The sequence below is a fragment of the Sander vitreus genome, chromosome 2, assembly GCF_031162955.1.
Source record: "Sander vitreus isolate 19-12246 chromosome 2, sanVit1, whole genome shotgun sequence".
Taxonomy (NCBI): domain Eukaryota; kingdom Metazoa; phylum Chordata; class Actinopteri; order Perciformes; family Percidae; genus Sander; species Sander vitreus.
Window position 1 is genome coordinate 13,009,937 of NC_135856.1, and position 10,950 is coordinate 13,020,886.

Consider the following 10,950-nt stretch of genomic DNA (forward strand, 5'->3'; position numbering starts at 1 on the left):
AGATCCCATTATCAAGCTCATTATCATAAAAACAGGCATAAAGCTGTCCTGCTTTTTACAGTCAACAAGTTAATTTGTTGTCTAACAGGTGCTTTTTAACTGCGGTGGAGGAGGAGGACGAGGAGGAGGAGGAGGAGGGTGCCCTGTGAACAGACTGGTTCTGTCCTTGCACTTCATGGTGGTCCATCTGCCATACAGGACTGACGGGCTGACTGACTATCTTTCTCCGCAGCCCCAAAGTCATCTCCATATCCATCTGTTTTATCTGCCTGTTAGATGATCGGTCTGTCATCTGTCTGCTTGTCTCAGTGCCTATCGCAGACATGTGATCCTGGTCTGTAAAAAGTTCCTATATAAACATATTACTGTCCCAAAGCCTGAGCTGGAACCTGAACGTGGTGGTGATGGATGATTGCAGGCTGCCAAGCTAAAGATCACCGATGAGAGTTGGGGTTTTATGTTTTGCTCTGGGGAAATACAATCTCATTCATTAAATTGAATCTAAATAAGCAGGGTTTTTTTGGCAAAGTATGGGCTTGCAGTGGTAGTTTGTATGTTCAGCAGGTGGGAGTGACATTAGAGACCTCCCCCTTCCGGCGATTTAATTATCTAATTTCCCCACATTGTTAGATTATTATGGTTGAATTTTGTATGGTGATTTGTTAATAATTACAGCTAACTGTATGCTGTCATGTAAGCAACTTAAATGTTTTCCTGTGAACGCAGCATCACACTTCTGTTGCGTGAACTGCTCAGACTCTTTGGTTTTCTACTGAGGTAACAAACTGATGTCTCTAGTTATCATATTTAAATCACTTAATGGAGCATTTGCCATAAACCACAACCCACTTTGTTGTGAGCTGCTAAATTATTTAGGCTACATTTTTGTTCACTGCACCTCTAGCTAGATACACTACGTAGCTTATTTTACCTGTTGTACATCCATGGTTGTAACGGACTAACCGGTAACTGCAGTAAAGCAAACTTGCTAACGCTAAGATTAAGCTGACTAGCTAGTTTGTAAGACTAGCCAGTTAGCTTAAAAAAAACAACAATGCTTAATTTAAAATCTTACAGGTGAGTTAACATGACATCTCTGACTGAACAATGCAGCTGTTGATTGTCCAAAACATTTTTATGTTACTGTTATTGCAGATTATACAGATAATCAAATGAAGTGTTTCAAGCGTAACGACCTTTAGGCTAACTGCCGTACCAAGGAAAGGACTCAGAGATGAATTCAAGTCCTGGGTAAGTTGTAACACAAAACAAACGACTCATTTTTATAGACAGACATTTAAATTGCCATTGCTTGTGTAGGTATGTATTGTTGAATTAAACTACATTTAAACTACAAACACTTCTTTAACCAAGAAAATATCAGTGAAAATATCACTCTCTTTTCCAAAATATATCTTATATTGACCATAGCCTACATACGAAAGCAGAAGCCAGGACTGTTAACATGGGAACCTAAATGAAAAGATGCACGCCATGCTCACGTAACGCGTCTAGTGTGAACCATTGACTTTAAGATTAATTATGTAATACAGTCTATGGTGTGAACCCGGTATGGGATTATTTTTGTGCCTTTAATTCCAAGCAAAACTTACTCAAGTATCAAACAAAGAACACTAACTCAAGCAAAAAAATTGTCACCTCAAAGGTAAAACTTAAAACTTGCAAACAAAACATTTGTGTAGTCGTAAACTATTGGTCTTTTATTTGTTTGATAATATGTCCTTTTGTTTACAGTTCCCTCTGCTTCTTTCTCTATGATCAGTCTTTTGCTCTCTCCGTCACGTTTGCAGTTGCGCTCCCAGCTTTCTCGTTTGCGCTTCCAAATTCTTTGTTTGCAATTCTGGCACAAACCTCTCGCATGGGTGGGTCTTACAGGGGTGTGTTCCCATTGGCTAATGAGTTTTTGGAGTACATTTGAGTGACAGCTCAGTGCCTGGCTGCCCTGACGTTTCAGTGCAGCTAACGTTGGAGACTTTGGAGGACACTCTACACAGCGGATTCCTACAAGATTAATAAAGTGTAAGTATTGATCATATATATTGTCTGTGATCTACGTTGCAAGCATGGTTACTAGACATTTCTTGTTTTGTTGTGTTAAGTTACTAGCTAGTAAAGCTGTGTAAATTAGCATTTAACCTTAGCTAACTGCTAACATTATCTAAAACAAATGCTAGCTTAAATGCTTAAGTTTTACCTTTGAGGTGACCATTTTTTTCCTTGAGTTAGTGTTTTTGTTTGATACTTCACAAGTTTTGCTTGGAATTAAAGGCACAAAAATAATTCCATAGGCTTAAGGCATTTATTACGGTAATAAAGATACCTTGCTTTTTTTTAAATAGCAAGGTATCTTTATTACCGTCATGAAAAAACAGGATACTGTCTTACCATATTGCTGCCGAACCCGACTTTTAACATGTTGCCTTCCATCTAGTGGCTTCTGCACACTGCAACAAAAGATGTTTGCTTTATAGAAAAAACTAAAAAGTTGTATTTAATATGCCTGGTAACTACTGTGAGCGAATGAACCACTAATGCTGCGGCTGTTAGCGTAAAGGTATGAGGTTTTATATTAATCTCCTAATTTTATCTCCGAATTACTAGAATTGTTGGGACATTATAAATTATAGAGTGTGGTCTACACCTACTCTATCTGTAAAGTGTCTCGATATAACTCTTGTTATGATTTGATACTATAAATAAATTGAATTGAATTGAATTCGCTCGGCTGACCGCTCCGTTGCCTCGTCGGTCTGGTCTCCGGTCTCCTTCTCCGCCGCCACCAGTGTCTAGACTCCATCGGGGGGTTATGTTCCTGTTCTCTACCCCTTTAAAAATATCATTAATTCAATGGAGTCTAATCTCGAAAAGACATTGTACATTTTATCATGCAGTTGTACAATAAATATTTTTGCATATCTGCAAATGAAGTCTCTCCTGATTGAAATAACGTTATTTGCTCTATGAAAGACATCGACAAAGACGAAAACTAAGGATTTAAAATTTTATTTTTATTTAGTTAGTTTTGCAAACAGATATTACAGTTTTAGTTTAGTTATCGTTTTTTTGTAATGCCTTGTTTGTTTTTATTTCAGTTAACGACAATATTTTTTCCCACCTAGTTTTCGTTATTTGTTCGTTTTCGTTAACGATTATAACCTTGCGCATGTGTGACACCCAACAAAGATGGTACAGAATTGAGATGTCTCACTCTGTAGCTAAAACAGAGAGCTCAACACACAGGGTCAAAAGAGGAGCTGCAGCAATGTGCAGTACAACAAAAATATGGTGTTTTCTGAAAATTAAACCATGTAAACCTATTCTGGTACAACCTCTAAAACAAGTATGAGCCTAAAAATGAGCATAATATGAGCACTTTAAAGGAACACGCCGACTTATTGGGACTTTAGCTTATTCACCGTATCCCCCAGTTAGATAAGTCCATACATACCCTTCTCATCTCCATGCTACTTGGGCGGAGTGATTTGCTCACAGCACCTGAGAAGCCCAGTGGTGAGGAGCAGAGAGTAACAACGGTGCTTTTCGGGTGTTGCGCTAATCACTCCGCCCAAGTAGCAGTGCTTCGACTTCTGAGAATATAACTCCCAGTTTGTATACGGTTAGAAGATGGGTGTGTCTCATGTGACCTTGTTATTTGTACACGCTGTGACTATACAAATCACAACATGTAAATAGGAAAATGTTGGCGTTAGTTTGTCACTTATTGGGAGCAGTAGGCTAGTTGGAGCCGGTTACCTCCAGGATCTGTGCTAAACTAGGCTAGTGGTGGGTGCGCCAGACAGAGTTATGACACGCACGGAGATGAGAAGGGTATGGACTTGTCTAACTCTGGGGGATACAGTGAATAAGCTAAAGTCCCAATAAGTTGGCATGTTCCTTTAAGATTAATCTGATTTCTTACCATTTTGTCAAAACAAGCATGAAGTTGTGGCTGGTTTAGCTCAGTTGATAGAGCATGTGCACATAACTAAAGGTTTACTCCTCAATGCAGTGGCCATGGGTTCAACTCTGACCTGTGGCCTTTTGCTGCATGTTGTTCCCCCTCTTTTTCCCCTTTCATGTCTTCATCTGTCCTGTGGAAATAAAGGCCTAAAAATGCCCCCCCAAAAAAACCTTAAATAAAATAAGCATGAAGCTTACATTTAATTATATATGATTATACCTGTAAGTAATATCAATAAAAATACTGAGTAGAATTCAAATGAAAGAATAACATTAGTTTTGAGCTTCTCAGACTAACGTGTATTTACCTGACAAGAATCTGCCTGACAGAGAGACATTAAGTTAAGTCCTGTGGTCTGCTGATGAGCTGCTGGAGCCCTACAGCAGGCCCTGGCTCAGACTCCGTGGAACCAAAGGTCACCAGCTGATCTGGCTCCTGATTTCACTATATGACCCTAGCTGCTGGCCCGAGGCCACGTGTAATGTACTCAAGGAAGCTCGGTGTTGTTTTAATAGCTTATTCTGTGATTTACATGGCTTTTTAACCTTCTGTAATTTAAACTGAATTGCTGTAAAATTGTCAAAAAAACACAACAGGAGTGTTTTGAAGTGGTTATCTTTAAGATTTAGTTATTCATTTCTATTATTTTCTAGTACTAAACTGTCTTTGTGCTGTTTTTGCACTTCACTTCAGAGAGATTACTTGTCAATCAAACGACATGGATGACATTTGTCATAAAAAAAATTATCTTGTTAATATTTGAGATTCACTATAAATCTGTGCCGGGGGCTCATGGTGTCTATGGCTGCTCGTGCTAACTATGAGGTTCTTCGTTCAAAAAGAGGCTGCGTGTCCTGAACATCGCAGGACTTCTCCAGGGAAAGACCTACCCAGTACCAGGAATTTCATAGCAGCAACTTTAAAACCTTTGATAAACTGGCAATATGTTGATTAATTAAATAAATAAACAAGAAGATTGTAGATTAATATTCTAAATATTACATTTGAAGGCTTACATTTCACTGTAAGTGATTTATAGAGGTCTGGCAACAATACTTGTGTGGTTTATAAGTAAACAATTATTAGTAGCGTCGTTATAACAGAGGCATTTTCACTGCTATTTAAGGGCATTCTACAATCAGAATTTCTACTTTTTTGCCTCTAAATAGATTTTTGAGTAGTATTTTCACCAATAATCCTGAAAGGTAAAAATGACAGAGTAGCCTATAGTTATGCTGCTACAGTTTAGTCAGGAGAATATTTCATTTCATTTTGCTGTTAATGTCTTTTCTGTGACACTACAATCTTTAAGCAGGTTCTTAGAAATGTTCTTTTATGGAGAACAGATCTCTGAGTTAAGGAGGGATGGTTGGCAGGGCGTATACAGAGATGCTGCAGTCAGGATTTCACTTTGATGATTCCATTGAAATCACATGCAACTAAGTAACTGAAAGCAGCCAGAGCTACTTTCTTAACATAATAGTTTTTTTCTCTATTTGCATTCTGCTTGAGTCATATTTAAGTCAAGTAATAGTACTTCTACTTCAGAATCATGTTATGACTCTTTTTAATCCCTGACAGGAACCTCGACTCGTCTTTACAAACTGTTACCCATCAAAGGATTATTATGGTAAGTGTGAAGTTGTAAATTCACAGTTTAATTTGTATTCACGCATACAAGTTAGAATACCAAGTTAACTACAAGAATCTGTTCAATCTTTTTTTATTTTTATTTTTTTAAAAGACTTGCCACTTAGTTATTTGTAAGTTAGTGTAGGGGCTGTTTAAGTCTATAAAATGTGAACGTGTTAACAAACTCTTTCCTAATCTCAGGTGTTTAAAGCTTCTCAGGTTTGGGACTAAATCCATTTACACAGGATCTGACGCAGGTTCCATTGCTGGTGTTACTGTCATTCATGGCTATAAAACTTTAACTGTGCATAAACTCACTTCTACTTTTGGCTGTTTAAAACAGGCTTTTTCCTTTCTGTGCTCCATTAAGCCAGTAACATGATTAGACGATAGCGATTCTGTGGCATGGCTGTGTGTCACTGTGTATTTTAGTTCAACAATAAAGGCAATGTGTATTTTAGTTCAACAAAATGCAACTGCTGTCAAAAGAATTTACAGGCTGTTGTTGTCAGTGATTGCTAGTGCCTCATTCTTTTTTTAAGCTGGTTTTATGAGGGCATATGTTCTCTGGATCCATGGACAAATGCTGATAGCTGGTCATGACTTCTCAGAAGTCTGGGTTAGCCACGAGGGCACCAATGTCTGTACTGCAAATGACAATGTTTTTTTGTAGTAATTTAGACAGTGTGTGTCTATATTTTCCAGGCTGTAGATGTATGCACATGCTTGGGTTCTAAACATCTGTAAATTGATCAATTGGCACACTCATAATATGAGAGAAGTGAAGCTATGTTTTAAGCCAAGTAGCTTCAGGACAGAAAAACCGGCAATGGAAACTGCAAACCCTTTAACCTAAGACTTTTCTTGGCATTGGATTATTGGTGAATGTTAGTTTGATTGTGTAAATGCTCTGCCAGAGGCTTTTTCAACCTGCAAAGTATACACTTCTGAGAGACATTTTGAATCCAATTAAATGTTTGTTCTGTTTGACAAGAAATGGATAATTTAAAAAGATACAATTATCTTTAAGAAAAATAACCAAATAAACACTGTTGTTGATGAACATACACAAACTATATATGTCATTGTTGCTTGCTGGTGTGCCTGTTCAAGTGTGCACGCAATAAAAGAGGCCTGCTGAAATAGATACCTTCTTCTCATGCAATGACCATAACCACTTATGACCTTCAGCGTGTATGTGTGTGTATGTAAGTGTGTCACATGTGTTTGTGAATGAATTTGTGAGCTTTGGCTTGTCACATACTTTTGCTTGCTCAGTTCTCAACATAGAGGTCTCACTCTAATGAGGCTAAAGGTAGAATATTAGAATGGCTTTAATTAACAGACTAAGCCTGGTTAATGGCTTCACACATGTCAGCTTAAATCCACTGCAAAATAAACATTCCCCTCTTTATGGGAATGCTCAGCTTCAGAGTGGAATTCCCAGCTGCACCCGGAGCATTTTCTGGAAAACTGATCGCCTGGAAAGGGAGATGTTCTTACTTAGCACAGTCTTACTTTGGTATTTGGCAAATGGTATGGATTGTTAGGGTTGTCTTTGTTTCACTGAATTATTGTGTCACAAAATATAATGGTGATACTGATACAGAGATGTGCCATTACATTTTTCATCCAACCAGATTAGCACAAACCATTTCTCTGTTACCTTCATCCCCGTAAAACTAGAAACACTCTAAATACCTCATAATTTTCTTATAATGACTGCATGCATGGTAAGATATACTGTACTGCTAAATTCACACATACCAATTTTGGGACACACTGTAAGCTTAAGCACGGACACACACACACACACACACACACACACACACACACACACACACACACACACACACACACACACACACACACACAGAGTTATGGCCTCATACCTAAGTCTGCCTTGATTATTTTCCAAAATATATATAAAAAAATGGGACACACTTTACTTGAAGGTATCTACATAAGAGTGACATGACACTGTCATGACACATGAACCCTAACTCTAACTCTAACCCTAACCCTAACTCTAACTCTAACCCTAACCCTAACTCTAACTCTAACTCTAACTCTAACTTGTCATGACCAAAACCAAATGACACTTACTAAAAGAAGCGTTACTTATGTCATAAACGTTTATGACTTGTTTATAATGTTTATGACACGTTCATGACAGTGTCATGTCACTCTTATGTAGATACCTTCAAGTAAAGTGTAACCAAAAAATGTTCTTTCCATACAGACATTTACAATATTTCAGGCAGTTCAATTTAATCATATATTTGCATACCACAGAGACAACTTCTCCCGTCATACAAAACATGCAGTCTATCGAGTAGGGCTGGACATTCCTATTTTTAGTATGTATCAGCAGTGCTAGAGAGCATGGTTGGATGTTTTGTGAGAGACTCAAATATTCTGAGCATTTGATTTCTTCAAAAGATGAATTCCTATAACATGTAGAATCAATCATTTCAAATGTAAAAAACAATGCAACGAAAGCAAAAGGCTTAAACTTGTTTTTCAATATATGCACTAATAAGTTAAAGCATGAAACAACTTAAAAGACATTTACAGACAATTGTTGAGTAATGTAAGTGTTCAGTGGGGATTTTAGTACAAGAGTAGTAAAGGGCAACCACTTGTTTGCACCCCTAGCTTCAGGTAAATCCTTCTGCAACGGAGAGCCGTATCTGCAAATCTGGCTTTTCTTGTCTTGTTGTGACTCAGAGTTCCACACTTTGTCATCGGCTAGTTCTCTTGTGCCACTCTCCATCATCAAAAATTACTTTTCAACACTCAGTATTTCAACCCCAACTGGCTACACTGAATATGACGGATCACTTCTCAGCATGTTCTCAGTTCACACGACTGCGCTAATGTTAGCTCGTGAGGAAGCATTGGTGAATTATGGGAAATGTGGTTCAATGGCACACTTTTAGAGTAGTGAGAAGGCTTTACTGATATTCTGATTGACTACTAATACCATAATGATTAGAACCAGACAGCATTTTTACACGGGCAGTAAACAGTCACATGCACAGACTCAAGTACTTTGACATGGGTGTCACTGTGATCATTTTTAAAGGTTGGATTAGCAGCAGTAAAGTCGTATGTGTGTACTGTATGTAGGTGTTCATTTTCAAAAAAGTTTTTCCATTCCATAAATGGCTACAGTGCAGTGGCTCATTTGTTTGAATATCAAAGAGGATGGTGATGTACGAGAAGGGAATTGTTAAAATGTATGTACAAGAAACATCCTTTCAGTACATTTGTGAAAGTAACTATTTTATTAGTGATGTGGATGTTGATGGTTCTGAAAGATTGCTGGAGATTCACTGGGCAAACAGTTGCAGTAATTATTGTAAAACAGTAATTGTAATTCACTTATGTTACTGCCATGCTCAACACTGTGTCATTCAGACGAGCTCCATTATAAAAACCACTTCATGCTACAGTGGTATCTGCTTTCTCACAGGGCCAAAAATAAGTTGGGGGATTGTTATGTATAGTCACATGACTATATGCACATGCTTGCAAACACGCAATGCTTAGCAAGTGTTTCCTGGTGGTTGCCAGCAAGGAATCTATCAGATATGTTTTGACTTTTGCCATTCATCATCGAAGCAGACAATGTGAAGATGGAGAGAATGCTCTCTCTCTTGGTGGATTAAGAAAGTGTTTTACCATGATGTATGATTCAGGTCCTTGTGCACTGCTGGGAGAGAGACAGCGTGCTTTTGTCTGCAGTCGGCTGAGATTTGAACTGATCAACAATGTCCCTAGATAGTAACTCTGAAATACACAACACATTTACATTTGACCATAAACTTGTAGAATGCGAAGCAACTTTTTGCCTTGCCTTATTTGCTCGAATTTGACTGCTAGACTGTTTTTGCAGTCTGTGTTTATTTTTCCCTAATAGCCGCTAGCTGTAACTAACGCACCAACCATGTGTGTGTGTGTGTGTGTGTGTGTGTGTGTGTGTGTGTGTGTGTGTGTGTGTGTGTGTGTGTGTGTGTGTGTGCGTGCGTGCGTGCGTGCGTGCGTGCGTGTGTGTGTGTGTGACAGGACTCGGATCTCAGAGCTCACCAAAAACTCCAGTTTTTTTTTTTTCCTCTGGTCTCTCTCATCTTTGTACATTTATAAAGTAGATTCATAAAGTCCTAGAATAAGTCAAAATATTGAATTACACTATAAGAATGCTTGCGTTATGTGAACTTAGGCCAATTGTTAGTGTTTGGTTCACATTAGAAAACTTAAAAATAAAATCCATTCATAAAATTTACACCACTTTTCTAGGTTAAAGCAGAGTAGCACATTTTCTTTGTGTTTTGGCTGTATATAATCTATATATCCTTGCTATTTTTTTAGCTTTTATTTATCGTCTTATCTGGTAACCTTTAAAAGGTGTCACAATTTGTTGTGAATCCTATGTCATACAAATCATTTGTAAGCAAATATCTATTTTTTGGTTTCATTTCATTTCATTTATTATACAGGAAAATTAAAAGTAACATTAAGTTACAATATAAACGGGCCTTACTCAGTTTAAAAACTGGCTTCCAGCAGGTTCCTGTTCTGCAGAAATATAGAACATTGAACATAGTTACGGCACATGAGGACAGAAACATTTGTACAGGACATCAGCAGCATTAGACAGATACAGATACAGGTTTCTGGAAATAGACATGGGACTTCAGATTCTCAGACTGATCCTTTGGAAACAGTCTTTGCTCCCAGTCACAATATTAATCCCCTTGCCAAATGACAACATATCTATCCTATCCTATCAAACCAAAATAAATAAATAAATAATAAAAACTCCAACCTGGCAACACCAAGCTAGACCTTGTCTCTTCCTTTTGAGGTGTGGTATATCCTTTGAGGATTGTCGATGTGCTCTCACTCAGTACTATTCTTCTCCTAATGGTGATTTATTACCAAACACGCCCCACCTTTTGGCTCACAGATGTGAAACCTCAGACTGCCAGACCATTACAAAATGTGAATAATCTGACACGGTGTTTCAGGGGCTGGAGATCGGACCCGTCCAATGATTCAGCAGCTAAATTGATACCGACACCTACTGAGTGACTGATTGCATTCCCAGAACCCCAGTGCTTCCCTTCATTGGCCAGACTATGTGAGGGTGTGTGTGTCTGTGGGTTTGTGTTTGTGTGGGACTGTAGAGGTGATAATCAGTTGTGGCAGGAGGGACTTTCTTTTCCCTGTTGTGCCGCGTGGAGCTGTCCCGGGCAGGGACTCCCAGTTGGTCCCTTTCAACTCACCCCCCTTCTGCTGTCCCCTGAGCCCACCTCTTCTGCTATTCTCCC